Raw genomic sequence first — 17,178 nt, forward strand, 5'->3', positions numbered from 1 at the left:
TGGGTTGCTCTGTGCATGTTTCTTCCTTTTACATTAATTGTGTATTGGGTTTGACCACACATGATTCTTCGGGTGTTTAGTGGAGTTTCTGTGTGTGTGCATGTGTATGGTTTATGAGATGTATGGGTTACTGGATGTGGTCTTTGCATGTTTTTTTTTTAACAGCTAGTGATGTATAATTGATATACAAAAAACTATACATATTTAATGTATATAATTTGAGGAGTTTGGACATGTGCACACACTTATGAAGCTACCACCACAATCAAGGTCATCAACATATCTGCCTCCTCTCAAAATGTCCTTGTTTCCTTTTTTCACGGTGAGAAAACTTTTCATGAGATCTACTCTTTTAAGGAATTTTGAGATGCACAGTATAGTGTTTTTAACTCTAGGCAATATGCTGTAGAGCAAGTCTCTAGAATGAATTCATCTTGCATAGTGGACAATTTATTTCAATTAAATATCAACACTACCATTCCCCTCCCCCCAGCCCTTGGTGACTGCCATTTATTCTCTGCTTCTATGAGTTTCTCAAAGGGAAATTATGCAATTTTTATCCTTGTAGGACTGGCTTATTTCACTTAGCATAATGTCCTCCTGGTTCATCCATGTCAGATCTGGCAATATTTCCTTTTCTAAGGCAAAATAGTATTCCATTGTGTGTATATGCCACATTTATCCATTCATCTGTTGATGGAATTCGGCTTGTTTTTGTAGTTTATCTATTGTGCACAGTGCTGAAATGTACATGGGAGTGTAGATGTATCTCTGAGATACATCTTATTCCAATCCTTTCTGGTATACACCCAGAAGTGGGATTTCTGGATCATGTAGTACTTCTACTTTTAATGTCTTGGGGAATCTCCATACTGTTTTCCATAATGGTGGCACCATTTTACTTCCCCACCAACAGTGTAGAAGTGTTCATGTTTGCATGCTTTTTAAGTGGAATATGACACATATTTCATTATAAAGTTGTAAGTAAGTTGACATGAATCCATGCAAACCTCTGAACTTCTGACTAGGATGAGATTAGGTAGGAGAGGGCCAAAATGCAGCAACTGGGGTTTTGTTTTTGTGTCACTATGTGTGTCATGCTGAGTGTCTGTTTCTGTGTATAACACACTCACAATATCCTACTCCTCTCTTGGATGGCTGTAGAGCAGAGAGGCCCTTGTGAGGGCTTTGAAAATATATGTATGCATTTGACCTGGTCAGACAGCCTGACAGCCTGAATTTTTCTTTGTCTCAGCTCTGGTCATAAACAGGTAACAAACAAAGTCCTCTTTATGCTAAGTTGGTACTCTTTGTTCAGATGGTTTGAAGGCTACCAAACTTCTTGCAATGTTCCTAATTGATGTTTAATGATATCCACATTTCCACTTTGGGGAACAGGTTGGGGTCACTTTTGGAACCTTGTCTAGTTAATCAGATGGCTGTGAATTCTTATATAGGTCCTTGGTCCTACAGCATCTGTAATATCTTGGCTCTCTGGTCACCTCCTTTGGCAAATTCTCATGTTCCTTCCATTGCATGTATGCTCACAATTGAATCATTTTAAAACCCTGGTGATAGAAGGGGAGAGAGAGACAACAGCAGATATGAAGGAAACTATTTATTGGCAAATTTATTAAAAATGCAATGAATCAAGTGACATGGATCTACTCCTCTTAGAGGGATGTGTTCTGCACCTTTACTGTTTCCTGGAAGTGAGAGCAAGACCTCAGAAGTAAACTCACATTTTTAGGAAGCTACTTGATCTTTTTTGGTGAACTCTTCATATCATTGTCATCTTTAGTTACTATTGTCTGCTTACTGATCCTGCCCAAATAATGAGCTGATTTATTTATTTTTTGGATTGTTACTATTTTTTAGATTGTTATTTTTAGTTAATGATTCATTGACTCTTGTGATGTATTTTCTAAATTAAAAAATTTATTGTGATAAGATATATATAACATAATTTAATATTTTGATGTCTTTTTAAAATTTATTTTATTTTAAACATCTTCATGATTAGATCTGTATACTGGCTTATTTGCGTGACTGCTCTCTGATTGTGGTTTCCTCCATCCTAGTTCTTCCTCTTTTTTTTTTTAATTTAGAGAATCCCTTTTAGTATTTCTTTTAGAATGGGTTTTGTATTGTTATATTCTTTTAGCTTATTTTTTTGGGGAAATTCTTTCTTTTGCTTTCTATTTTAAATGATATTCTTGCTGGATTGAGTATTCTGGCTTGCATATTTTTTCCTTTCAGTGCTTTAAATATCTCTTGCCATTCCTTCCTGGCCTGTAGAGTTTCTGTAGAGATATCAGATGATAGCCTTATGGGGTTTCCCTTATAAGTGACACTTTGCTTTTCCCTTGCTGCCTTTAGAATCCTTTCTTTATCATGAATGTCTGCCATTTTTATTATGTCTTGGTGTGAGTCTATTTGGGTTCAACTTTTTTGGGGCCCTCTGTGCTTCCCATATATTGAAATCAGTATCTTTTATATTTGGAAAATTTCCAGTGATAATTTCTTCAAATATATTTTCAATCCCCTTTTCTTTTTCTTCTCCTTCTGGAATTCCTATTATGCATAGATTGGCCTGCTTTATATTATCCCATGGGTCTCCATAGGGCTCTTATATTCTGTTTGTGTTTTTTTTTTTTTTTTGGTTTTCTGTCTGCTGTCCTCTTTGGGTGAGTTCCATTATTCTATTTTCCACATCACTAATTCATTTCTCTGCATTATTCATTCTGGTTGTTACTGCCTTTATCTCAGTTTGTATCTCTGCAAATTTCTTTTTTTTCTTGGCTTCTCCTTATATTTTCTAGTTCCATGCTGAGGAAGTCTGCATTACTGTCCATATCTTCTCTTAATTCCTTCATTATTTTCACCATCTCCCTTTTGAACTCCAAATATGTCAGATTGCAGATGCCTGTTTCATTGTTGACTACTTTAGGCAAGTTCTCCTGTTGGTTTAACTGGGAATGGTTTCTGAGCTTCTTCATCTTGCTTGTGTTTTTCCTTTAATTAATTATTTATGTGTTTTAAATTACTCAAATGAATTTATCACATCTGTAGTTGTATAATGGTCATAACAATCTGATTTCACAGGATTTCCATCCCACAGCCCAGGCACATCCTCTCACCCCACAAAATGTATCCTCTGGAGACCATAAGATTTTCAATGTCTGTGAGTCAGCATCTGTTCTGCAAAGAAGTTCAGTCTGTCCTTTTCTTCAGATTCCACATATCAGTGAAAGCATTTGATGTTGGTGTCTCATTGTATGGTTGAATTCACTTAGCATGATAGTTTCTAGGTCCATCCACATTGCTAAGAATGCTGGTATTTCATTGTTTTTAATGTCTGAGTAATAGTCCATTATGTATATGTACAACATCTTCTTGATCCTCTCCTCTGTTGATGGACATTTAGGTTGTGTCCAGTCTTGGCTATTGAAAAGAAGGCTGCCATGAACATCAGAGTACATGTGTATTTTTGAGTCATGGTTTTCTCTGGATAGATGCCTAGGGGTGGGATTGCTGGATCAAATGGTAGTTCAGTTTTTTATTTTCTTGAGGAATCTCCATCATGTTTTCCACAGAGGTTGCACCAATTTACAATCCCACCCATAGTGTACTAGGGTTCCTTTTTCTCCACACCCTCTCCAGCACTTATTGTTTGTAGACTTTTGGATGATGGCCATTCTGGCTGGTGTAAGGTGCTACCTCATGGTGGTTTTGATGTGCATTTCTCTAATAATGAGGGATGTTGCACATCTTCTCCTGTGTTTTTTGGCCATCTGTATGTCTTCTTTGGAGAACTGTCTGTTTAGATTTTCTGCCCATTTTTTGATGGGGTTGTTTGTTTTTTGGTATGGAGCTGCAGACGGTGTTTATAAATATTGGTGATTAATCCCTTGTCCATCAATTCATTTGCAAAGATTTTCTCCCATTCTATGGCTTGTCCTTTTGTGTTGTTTAGAGATTCCTTTGATGTGCAGAAAATTTGAAGTTTGATTAGGTTCCATTTGTTTATTTTCATTTTTATCATCATTACTCTGATAGGTGGATCTGAGAAGATGATGCTATCATTTATGTCAGAGAGTGTTTGGCCTATGTTTTCCTCTAAGAGTTTGATAGTGTCTGGTCTTAATATCTAGGTTTTTAATGCATTTGGAATTTATCTTTGTGTATGGTGTGTGTGAGTGTTCTAATTTCATTCTTTTACATGTGGCTGTCCAGTTTTGCCAGCACCACTTATTGAACAAGCTGTCCTTTCTCCATTGTATATTTGTGCCTCCTTTGTCATAGATGATTTGGCTGTATGTGCATGGGTTGAATTCTGGGCTTTCTATTCTGTTCCACTGATCTATATTTATGTCTTTGTGCCAGTACCATGTGGTTTTGATGATTGTTGCTTTGTAGTATAGTCTGAAGTCTGGGAGCCTGAGTCCTCCCGCTCCATTTTTCTTTTTCAGGATGTCTTTTGCTCTTCTGGGTCTTTAATGCTTCCAAACAAACTTTAAAATATTTTGTTCAAGTTCTGTGAAGAATGTCCTTGGTAATTTGCTAGGGATTGCATTGAATCTGTAGATTGCCTTAGGTAGTATAGTCATTTTGATAATATTAACTCTTCCAATCCACGAGCATGGTATATCTTCCATCTATGTGTCATCTTTGATTTCTTTCATCAGTGTCTTATAGTTTTCAGAGTACAGGTCTTTTGTTTCTTTAGGTAGGTTTACTCCTAGGTATTTTATTCTTTTGGATGCAATGGTAAACGGGATTGCTTCCCTAATTTCTTTTTCTGCTCTTTCGCTGTTAGTGTATAGAAATGCCATCGAATTCTGTGTATTAATTTTGTATCCTGTTCCTTTTCCAAATTCGTGGATTAGCTCTAAATGTTTTCTCATAGAGTCTTTAGGATTCTCTAGGTATAGTATCATGTCCTCTACAAATATGGATAATTTTACTTCTTCCCTTACAATTTGGATTCCTTTTATTTCTTTTGCTTCTCTGATTGCTGTGGCTAGGACTTCCAAAACTATGTCGAAGAGTAGTGGTGTGAGCGGACATCCTTGTCTTGTTCCTGATCTCAGAGGGAATTCTTTCAGCTTTTCACCATTGAAAATTCCCCCATTATTATTGTGTTATTGTCAATTTCTCATTTTAATGTTGTTAGCAGATGCCTTATATATTGTGGTGAACCTATGTTGGGTGCATAGATGTTTAATATTGTTATATCATCTTCTTGTATTGATCCTTTGATCATTATGTAATGTCCTTCTTTGTCCCTTAAAATATTCTTCATTTCATAGTCTATTTTGTCTGATACGTGTATTGCTACTCCAGGCTTTCTTTTGATCCCTGTTTGCATGGAATATTTTCCTCCATCCTCTCACTTTCAATTTGTATGTGTCCCTAGAAGTGAAGTGGGTCTCTTGAGGACAGCATATGTATGGGTCTTGTATTTGTATCCATTCAGTCAGTCTATTGGTTGGGGCATTTAGTCCATTAACATTTAAGGTAATTATTGATATATGTGTTCTATTGCCATTTTATTAATTGCTTTGGATTTGTTTTTGCTGCTCTTTTTTCTTTCCTTCTTCTCTTGTTCTTTTCTGCCTAGAGAAGTTCCTTTAGTATTTGTTGTAAGGCTGGTTTAGTGTTGCTGAATTCTCTCAGCTTTTGCTTATCTGTGAAGGTTTTGATTTCTCCTTCAAATCTGAATGAGAGCCTTGCTGAGTGAAGTATTCTGGTTGGAGGTTTTTTCCTTTCATCGCGTTGAGTATATCATGCCACTCCCTTCTGCAGAGTTTCTGTTGAAAAATCTGCCGATAACTTTATCGGGGTTCCCTTGTATGCTATTTGTTTCTTTTCCCTAGCTGATTTCAAGATTTTCTCTTTGCCTTTAATTTTGGTCAGTTTGATTAATATGTGTCTCGGGGTGTTCCTCCTTGAGTTTATTTTATATGGTACTCATTGTGGTTCCTGGATTTGAGTGAGTGATTCCTTCCCCACGTTAGGGATCGTTTTGGCTAAAATCTCTTGGAATATTTTTTTCTGTCCCCTTCTCTCTCTCTTCTCCTTCTGGCACCCCTATAATGTGGATGTTCGTGCATTTAACATTGTCCCAGAGTTCTCTGAGACTCTCCATTTCTTTTCAGTCATTTTCTCTTTTCTGTTCCACATTCATAATTTCTTCTAATCTGTTCTCCACCTCGCTTATTCATTCTTGTGCCTCCTGTATTCTGCTGTTAGCTGCTTCTAGTGATTTTTTTAATTCAATTATTGTATTTTGCATCTCTTCTTAAGTCTTATATCTTGTATCTCTTTGGTCAATATTTCCTGTAAGTTATCCATCTTTGCCTCCAGTTTATGTCCAATGTTTTGCATCATTTTCAGCATCAACAGTCTAAAGTCTTTTTTCTGGAGGCTGAGAATCTCCTGATCACTTATCTGATTTTCTGGGGTTTTTCCTTTCTCCCTCATCTGAGTTATAGTTCTCTGTCTTTTCATTTTTATAGGTTTTTGGTGTGGTGACGTTTTTACAGATAATAGAGTTGTAGCTCTCTTACTTCTGGTGTCTGCCCCCCTGTGGCTGAAGTTGGTATGGGGGGCTTGCTGTAGGCTTCCTGATGGGAGGGGCTGATGCCTGCCCACTGGCAGGTGGGGCTGATTCTAATCTCTCTGGTGGGTGGGGCTTAGTCTCTGGATGGGATTAGAGGCAGCTGTGTGCCTGAGGGGATTTTAGGTAGCCTGTTTACTGAGAGTTGGGGCTGTAATTCCACCTGGATTGTTGTTTGCCCTGGGGCTTCTCAGCAGCTGATGATAGGTGGGGCCAGATTTTCCCAAAATGGCCACCTCCAGAGGAGGTCACACTGCTGAGTATTCCCAAGAGCTTTGCTTTCAATGTCCTTCCCTCACAACAAGCCACATTTACCCCTGTTTTCCCAGGTTGTCCACTAATAACTGCAGTCAGGTTTGACCCAGATTCCTATGGAGATTTTGCTTTGCCCAGAGATCCAGTGCCTGTGAAGTCTGTGTGCAGCTTTTAAGAATCGGTCTCCATTTCCCCCAGTCCCATGGAGTTCCTGCACACAAGCCCCACTGGCCTTCAATGCCAGATGCTCCAGGGATGTTTCTCCCTGTGCCAGATCACCACATGAGAGAGTTTAATGTGGGGCTCAGAATCCTCACTCCTGTAGGTGAGTCTCTGTGAACCAGTTAGTTCCCATTCTGTGGAGCTTCCCACTCAGAAGGTATGGGGTTGTTTATATCACAAATTCACCCCTCCTAATTCTTGATGTGTCGTCCTGTTTTTCTTCTGGAGCAGGATATCTTTTTTAAGGTTTCCAGTCCATTTGGGTGAAGTGTGCTCAGTCTTTAGTTGTGAATTTTGTTTTTTTTAGGAGAGAATTGAGCTCCAGTCCTCTATTCCGCCATCTTAATCCTGTCCACTTGTGTTTTTCTTTTTCATGTTGTAGGTGCACTCCCTGTGGCTGTGCAGGGCTTGCCCTGGTGCTCCTTGGCCACAGAAATCTTCCTGAGGGTAGAAAGTGCTGGGAGCCTTTCTCCATGGAAGTACAGCTCTTCCCAAGGCATGGCAGGGCTAACTGGATTGCTCACATGCAAAGGAGTGCTTCCCAGGTGTGGGCCATACTCGCAGATGTGCACTACATTGTACGTGCACTTCCCATGGCTGGGCAGGGCTTTCCCTGGCTCTCCTGGTCCATAGAGCCCTTCTCAAGGGCTGATTTGCTGGGTAGCTTGCTCCATGTGAGTGTAGCACTTCCTGAGTGTGTCCAGGGCTAACCAGCTGTCTCTGAGGCAAAGGAGTGCTTTCTGAGGGCTAATGGGACTGGCAGGTGTGCAAGGAAGTGTAGGCTCACTTCCCATGGCTGGGCAGGGCTTGCCCTGGTGCTCCTGGGCTGTGGTGCTCTTACCCCAGGCAGAGGGGACTGGGAGAGTTTCTTGGTGCAAGTGTAGCACTTTCCAAGAGCCAGATGAACTAATCAGCTCACTCTGAGGGAAAGGAGTGCTTCCCCAAGGCTGGCAGGACTGGAAGGTGCACACCATTCTGTAAAAAAAGACCTTTCCTGATTTCCAGCAAAGCCATGGATTGAAGTCATGTACTTTTGCCATGTGACTGGGTCAGTGTTCAGACAAATCATGTTGCATTGCTCTCACCAGACAGGATGGAGCAAAGTGTGTGAGTGCAGTGCAGGGAGATCTGTCTGTACACTGACACAATCACTCTGAGAAACCACGTGTGACCACGTGGTAAATGCTGTAGTTAAAACTTCTAATTTCCTGGCATTTCCCATATATCTTCATTCCCAGAAGAGAAAAAAGCAGCATGAGGAGGGTGAACCAGGGCAGCATGTCTTAGTTCCTCCTCTTGGGTCTCCCCATCAGGCCAGAGCAGCAGGGCATGTTCTTTGCCCTGTTCCTGGGCATGTCCCTGACCTCAGTGCTGGGAAGTTTGGTCATCATCCTGCTCATCAGTCTGGACCCTCAACTCCACACACCCATGTACTTATTCCTCAGCCCCTTGGCCTTTACAGACATCTCCTTTTCATCTGTCACTGTTCCTAAGATGCTGATGAACATGCAGACTCAGGATCAATCCATTACCTATGCAGAATGGGTAACAGATATATTTTTTCATATTTTTTGCTTGCATTGATAACCTTCTTCTTGTAGTTCTGGCCTATGACAGTTATGTGGACATTTGTTGCCCTCTTCACTACACCATCATCATGAGGGAACATCTGTGTCTAGGTCTGTTGGCTGGATCCTGGCTCTTCTCCTGTGCCAGTTCCCTGACCCACACCCTCCACCTGGCTTGAATGTCCTTCTGTGCTGACAACATCATCCTCCACTTCTTCAGTGACCCTGCTGCCCTTCTTAAGCTGTCCTGCTCAGACACCACTCACAATGAGCTTGTCATATTCACTGTAGGGTCTGTAGTTGTTTTGTCATTGAGTGGCATCCTGGTCTCTTATGGCTGCATTGGGCCCTGTATCCTGAAGGTTCCCTCTACTAAAGGGATCTGCAAAGCCTTGTCCACCTGGGGATACTACCTCTCTGTGGTGTCTCTATTCTATGGAACAATAATGGCCCTGTTCCTTTCCTCCTCATCAGGCCAGTCCCATGACAAAGACATCATTGCTTCAGTGATGTACACAGTGGTCACCCCCATGCTGAACACTTTCATCTACAGCCTGAGAAACAGAGACATGACTTTGCTCTGGGGATACTTTTCAGAAACAGTAACCTTTTCACCACATAAGAATCACCTAACCACATTCTTATTTCACTCACTGATCTTGTTAGAAAAGACTTAAAAATTGTGTTTATTACCCATGTCTTTAGTCCTTTTCTAACTTTCTTTTAAATTCTCATTGTTGTTTGAATAATCTCTTTCCCTTTAGTCATATCTCTTGTCCATTTATTCTTCCATAACCCTACATAGGACATTAACCACAACACACATTCATCTTGTGGTCTTAAAGCACCAATCAGCTTTTTATGTATGTGTATGTGTGTGTTTAAATTTTTTTTAATGTTTTATATTTTTTATTACTTTTGGTATTTTTACAGATTCTTTGATGTATACATATATTTTGAGTATTATTATGCTGATCTATTCTTGGACATTAGTTTTTTACTTTTTCATTGATTACTATTTAATTTGGATTATAGTTGTCTTAAAATTTTTTTTTAGTTTCAGGTATATAAAAATGTGATTCAGTTTTATATGTATTATACAGTATATGTATTTTTAGGTTGTTTTCCCTCATATGTTATTACAAACTATTGAGTATAGTTCCATGTGCTATCCAATTGGTCCTTGTTAGTTATCTATTTCAGATATAGCAGTGTGTATACCCCAAACTCCTAAGTTGTCTCTCCCCATTTCCACCTTTGGGAACCATAAGTTTGTTTTCTAAGTCCATGAGTCTTATTTCTGTTTTGTGTACAAGTTCATTTGTATCATTTTTTTTAAGTTACCACATATAAGCAATATCATATGATGTATATTTTTCTCTGTCTGGTTTAGCACATTTAGTATGGCAATTTCTAGCTCCATCCATGTTGCTATAAATTGCATAATTTCATTCTTTTTGTTGGCTGAGTAGTATTCTCTTGTATATATATGTAGCACATCTTTGTTATCATTCCTCTGTTGATGGACATTTACATTGCTTCCTTGTCTTGGCCCCTTGCCTTCCAAAGCTACAAACATTCAGTTAAGTTTCTCATGTTTAGTTTTAGTGAAGTCCAAAATGCTTATCATCTTAATGCGGTAACATGTACTTTTGATGATTTTCTAAAACATAAATAAACTTTAATTTAATTTTTCTTTTGAGAATAGGGGTTCACAGAGTAGTCAATCCAATTGCCAAATTTCCCTATTCCAGGAAGACTAACTTTTCCCCCTAAAGTGGATATTTGTGTAGAGACCAGTCTATAGCTATTGGACTAATTGTAGTCTGGGAAATTAATGTTGTCTTTTCCCCTGAGATCTCACTTCTAATATGAAAAAGCTAAATACATGAATTTATAATTTATGCACCTCAAAATAACTATGGGCATTTCTACTATGTGCAAGGAAATTTTCTGCATTCTGGAAATACAAGTTAAAAAAGATGTATTTCCTTGTAGAGATTACATTCCAGCACTCTTGATCCAGCTCATCCTCCTCCTTTTTTTTCCATAGCAATATTTAACCTTCCTAAATTTTACTTATTTTAAAAATTGTCATTGTTTCTTTACTGAGATGAAAGTTTTATGGAAGATCATTTTCTATGTCTGAAATAAATAATTTCTATATTTTGTAGGCAAAGCTTCTATATGTAAAGGTAGCTTAAAAAGGGGAGATCAAGGAGTACCCATCAAGGCTCAGTGCTAATGAACCTGACTAGTATCCATGAGTAAATAGGTTCGATGCCTGGCCTTGCTTAGTGGGATAAGGCTGTGGCATTGCTGTGAGGTGCAGTGTAGGTCACAGATGCAGCTCAGATCCTTGGTTGCTGTTGTTGTGGTGTAAGGTGGCAGCTGCAGCTTGGATTTTAACCCTAGCCTGGGAACTTCCATATGCTTCAGGTGTGGCTCTAAAAATGCCAAAAAATGGGGGGAGGGGGACAAGAGTGTTGAAGTGTTTTTCATAATTTAACATCGTGTGGTCTAGGTAGAGCTCATTGGAAGGTAATATCCAAAGATGTAAGTGAAGACATGTAAGTGAGCTACGGATATGTGAGCACAATTTGGAGTTCAGACTTAGAAATAGTTTGAGGTTACATGGTGCCTGGCCTATTCCAGGGACATTAATGGGCTTCTATAGCTAGACAGGATTAAGTGTGGGAGGGATGGTGGGTGATTATTTTAGAGATACCAGAGGATCAGATTTCTAGGGCACTTAAGGTCATAGTAGTTGTATTAGTCAAGATTCTCCAGAGAAGCAGAACAAATACATGGTGTGTCAGTGTGTGTGTGTAAGAGTGAGAGATTTATGGATTTTCTGCTGTGGTTCAATGGGATTTGTGGTGTCTCTGCAGTGGGTTAAATGTTGCAGTTGTGGCTGTGATGGCACAGGTAGCTATGGTGGCTCCAATCTAATCCCTGCCCTGAGAACTTCCCTATGACATGGGGTGGTCAAAAATGAAATAAAAAAGAGAGGTACATATTTATTTTAAAGAATTGGCTAACATAATGTGGAAGCTACCAAGTGCAAAGCCTGCAGAGTAGATTGGCATGCTGGAAGCCCAAGGAAAATTGCAGGTTGAATCTGAAGGCAGGCTGCTGACAGAAGTGCCCCTTCTTTGTGAGGTTGTTCTTTTTCTTAAGGTCCTTATCTGATTGGATGAAGCCCACCCACATTACAGAGGACAGTCTGCTTTACTCTGAATCTTCAGATTGTGACACTAATCTCATCCAAAAAATACCCTTAAGTAGAGGAGACTGGATTAAGACAGAAGAATAGAAGGACTGAAACTCATGTTCTTTCATAAAAGCAACAAAATTACAACCAACTGCTGAAGAACCTTCAAACAAATAGACAGCAAACTATCAAAAAAGTTATCCTACTCCAGAAGATGAAGAGGAGGCCACACCAAGACCATAGGAGGGGTTATTAAACAATATAAGCAATGCCATTCCAAGTAGGTGCATAGCCCAGAGACTGAACAGCAACTGTATCACAGAGACTCACCTATGGTAGTGAGAGTTCTGAGCCCCACATCAGGTCCCCATGCCTGGGGATCTGGCATTGGACGAAGGAGCCCTGGAAGCATTTGGCATTGAAGGCCAGTGAGGCTTGTGCACAGAAGCTCCATAGGACTGAGAGAAATGGAGACCCCATTCTAGAAAGGCAAACACAGGCTTTCATGTGCACTGGGTCCCAGGGCAAACCAGAGGCTCTGTAGGAATCTGGGTCAGACCTGACTACAGTTCTTAGAGGACCCCCAGGGAAAACAGGGGGTGACTGTTACTCATCGTGGGGGAAGGACATTGAAGGCAAAGGTCTCAGGAATAATTATCAGTGTGTGTTTCTCGAGAGGGGCCATTTTGAAAAAACCTTGTCCCACCCATCAGGGCTGAGAAGCCCCAGGCCAAAAAAATAATGTGGTTGTGATCAAAGCCACACCCATCAGCAAATAGACTGCTTAAAGGTTCCTCCCTCCCACATCACAGGTACCTCTATTTTCACCCAGAGACAAAGCCCCACCCACCAGAGGGGTAAGAATCAGCTCAATCTACCTGTGGCCAGGCACCAGTATCTCCCATCAGGAAGACTATAGCAAGCCCCCATTCCAAACTGAGCCCCAAGGAGGGTGGATATCAGAAGCAAGAGAGGCTAAAACCCTATTGTTTGCATAAAGGAGACCACACCAAAAATCTATACAAAGTGAAAAGCGGAAGAGTTATGACTCAGATACGTCAGCAAGAAAAAAACCCAGAAAAACAGGTAAGTGATCTGGAGATTATCAACTTCCACGAAAAAGTCTTTAGACTGATGATAGTGAAGATGATCCCTGATCTTGGAAATAACATGGAGGCAAAGATTGATAAATTACAAGAAGAATTGATAAGAGAAATACAAGATGTAAGGACTAAGCAAGCAGAGATACAAAATACAGTAGCTGAAATAAAAACAATTGATTAAAAGCAACCAACAGCAGACTACAGGAGGCAGAAAAATGAATAAGTGAGGTGGAGGACAGACCAGTGGAAATCACTAATGTGGAACAGAAAAAAGAAAAAGACAGAAAAGAAATGAAGACAGCCTAAGAGAACTCTGGGACAATGTTATATGCACCATCATCCCTATTAGAGGGATGCCAGAAGGAGAAGAGAGAGGAAGGGTCATGTAAAATAACTGATGGGATAATAGCCCCAAATTTCCCTAATATGGGAAAGGAATCAGACACTCAAATCCAGCAAGCACAATGAGTACCATATAAAATAAACCCAAGGAGGAACACCCAGAGACACATATGAATCCTTGACCAAAATTAAAGACAAAAGAAAATCATAAAGATCAGAAATAAATGAAATAGAAATGAAGAACACCATAAAAGAGATCAATGAAATAGAAATGAAGAACACCATAAAAGAGATCAATGAAACTAAAAGCTGGTTCTTTGAAAAGATCAAGAAAATTGATAAGCCTTTAGCAAGACTCATCAAGAAAAAAAGAGAGAGGACTCAAATCAATGAAATTAGAAATAAGAAAGGAGAAATACAAAGGATCATGGAGACTGCTACTATCAACTATATGCCAATAAAATGACAACATAGTAGAAATGGACAAATTCTTATAAAAATACAAACTTCCAAGTCTAAACCAAGACAAAATATAGAAGATGAATGGACCAATCTCAAGTAATGAAATTCAAAGTGTGATTTAAAAATTACCAACATAAAAAAGTCCAGGAGCAAATGGCTTCACTGGTGAATTCTAGCAAACATTTAGAGAAGTGCTAACACCTGTCCTTCTGAAACTATTCCAAAAATCTCCATAGAGGAAGGAGCACTCCGAAATTCATTCTATGAGGCCACCACTACCCTGATACCAAAATCACATGAAAAGATGTTCAACATCAGTAATTATTAGAGAAATAAAATCAAAGCCACTATGAGTGCCACTTTACAAAGGCCAGAATGGCTGTCATCAAAAGGCCTACAAACAGTAAATGTTAGAGTGGGTGTTGAGAAAAGGAAACCCTATTACATTGTTGGTGAGAATGTAAATCTGTACAATCACTGTGGAAAATAGTATAGAGATTTCTCAGAAAACTAAAATTAGAATTACCATTTGACCTAGCAATCACACTCATGGGCATTTATCCAGAGATAACCATGACTCAAAAAGATACATGCACTCTGATATTCATTGTAGCACTATATACAAGAGCCAAAATATGGAAGCAACCTAAATGTCCATTGACAGCGGATTGGATAAAGAAGATATGGTACATATTCATAATGGAATATTACTCAGTCACACAAAAGAAATAATGGCATTTGTAGCAACATGGATGGACCTAGAAGATCATGCTAAGTGAAGTTACTGGGACAGTGAAGCACCAACATTGTATGCTCTCACATGATATCAATTATATCTGGAATATAACACATGGCACAAAGGAAACTTTCCACAGAAAAGGAAATCATGGACTTGTAGAATAGACTTGCAGTTGCCAAGAGGGAAGGGGAGGGAGTGGGAGGGACTGGGAGCTTGGGGTAAATAGATGCAGAATGTAGCCTTTGGGATGGATTAGCAATGGAATACTGCTGTGTAGCACTGGGAACTCGGTCTAGTCACTTATAATGGAAAATGTAATATGAGAAAAGGAATTTATACATGTAAGCGTAACTAAGTCACCATGCTGTACAGTAGAAACAAAATACACATAAATAAAAGATAAAAATTAAAAAAATAAAAAATGGACACAATGAACTTCTTTGCAGAGCAGACACTGAATCACAGACTTTGAAAAACTTATGTTTTGAAAGGAGACATGTTGGTGGGTGGGGGATATGCTGGGGGTTGGGAAGGAAATGCTAAAAAATTGGGTTGTGATGATCATTGTACAACTGTAAATGTGGTAAAATTCATTGTTAAAAATACCATTAAGGAAACATCTAGAATTGTGTTGGACCAAATATCTGTGTCCTTTAGCCTAGCCAATTAACAGATGAAATTATCCATTGAGTTTTTGGTTTTCAGTCTTATTTGGGAACCTGCTGGAAGGGCTTCAATAGAGGAAACACAGGGCCATACTTGATATTGTTATTGTTTCTTCAAAAAAACCCAGATTTTTGGAGGTGCAAATGACATACAGTAAACTATACCTATACCTAAAACTTGACTCAGAAAAAACTACATATAGAAATACCATATTATCCAGCAATACCACTCCTGGGCATATATCTAGATAAAACTACAATTCAAAAATATTATGTACCACTGTGTTCATAGAAGCACTGTTCACAATATCCAAGATGGGGAAATAATCTCAAAGTCCATTAACAGATGAATGGATACAGAAAATTTGGTGCAGTTCATATATATAGAATGGAATACTATACAGCCATAAAAATGCAATAATGCCATTTGCAGCAAAATGATGCAACTAGATATTCTAATACTAAGTGAGGTAGGAAAGACAAAAACAAACATCATTTATATGGCTCGAATAAACCTATCAACAAAACAGAAGCAGATTCACAGACAGAAAGAAGAGACTTGTGGTTACCAAGGGGGAGGAAGGAAGAGTGGGATGGATGGGGAGTTTGGGGCAAACTCTTACTTTTAGAATGGATAAGCAATGAGGTCCTGCTCTGTAGCACAGGTAAATATATCCAGTCTCTTGGACTAGACCATGATGGAAAATAATATAAGGGAGATAGAGATATGACTGAGTCACTTTACCATACTTCAGAAATTGGCACAACATTGTACTTAACTATACTTTAATTTTAAAAAAGGAAAAATAAAGTGTATCCTTTGACCTGTTTTGACCTATGTACACTCCATGAAATTACCACCACAGCCATCAAGATAGTGAATTACTATGATGTCCACCCTCCTGCCCTCACTGCTCCTCCCATCTGTCCTCAGGGGAACCACTATTCTGTTTTTGTCACATGGATTCATTTACATCTCCTAGAAGCTTATTTCAGTGGAATAGTACAGTTTGATACTTTTCTTTCCGATTTCTTTCACTCAGCATAAGCATTTTGAGATTCATTCATGTTGAAGTGTGTATCAATAGTTCATTCTTTTTATTGCTAAGTAGTATTCCATGTGGGGATAAAGCAGAGCAGTTGTGTTCATTCACCTTTTTCTTTTAAATTTATTTTTTTATTGTTATTTTCCCCAACACATTTTTTCCCCACTGTATACCATGGGGACCCAGGTATACATACATGTATACATAAATTTGCCTCCCATTTTTGTGCTGCATTGTAAGTATCTAGACATAGTTCTCAGTTTTACACAGCAGGATGTCATTGTAAATCCATTTCAAGAGCAATAGTTTGCATCCTTGACCCCAAGCTCCCAATCCCACCCACTCCTTACCCCTCCCTCTGGGCAACCACAAGTCTATTCTCCAAGTCCATGATTTTCTTTTCTGTGGAAAGATTCATTTGTGCTGTATATTAGATAGCAGATGAGTGACATCACATGGTATTTGTCTTTCTCATTCTGACTTATTTCACTCAGTATGAGAGTTTCTAGCTCCATCCATTTTGCTGCAAATGACATTATGTCATTCTTTTTTTATGGCTGAGTAGTATTTCTTTGTGTATATATACCACATCTTCCAAATCCAATAGTCTCTCAATGGACATTTGGGTGATTTCCATGTCTTGGCTTTTGTGAATAGAGCTGCAATGAACATGTGGGTGCATGTGTCTTTTTTAAGGAAACTTTTGTCCAGCTATAAGAGTGGGATTGCTGGATCATATGGTAGTTCTATGTATAGATTTCAAATGTACCTCCATACTGTTCTCCATAGTGGCTCTATTAGCTTCCATTCCCACCAACAGAGAAGGAGGGTTCCCTTTTCTCCACAACCTTTTCAGTCCTTGTTATTTGTGGGCTTATTCATGATGGCCATTCTGACTGGTGTGAGGTGGTATTTCGTGGTAGTTTTGATTTGCATTTCT

General features: G+C 39.0%; 1 pseudogene; it reads left to right on the forward strand.

The window, feature by feature from the left end:
• The first annotated feature begins 8,428 nt into the window (after window positions 1-8,428).
• LOC125120864 (olfactory receptor 1J4-like) lies at window positions 8,429-9,344 on the forward strand (annotated as a pseudogene).
• Window positions 9,345-17,178: the final 7,834 nt, after the last annotated feature.

The sequence above is a fragment of the Phacochoerus africanus genome, chromosome 2 (genome assembly GCF_016906955.1).
Source record: "Phacochoerus africanus isolate WHEZ1 chromosome 2, ROS_Pafr_v1, whole genome shotgun sequence".
Classification (NCBI taxonomy): Eukaryota; Metazoa; Chordata; class Mammalia; order Artiodactyla; family Suidae; genus Phacochoerus; species Phacochoerus africanus.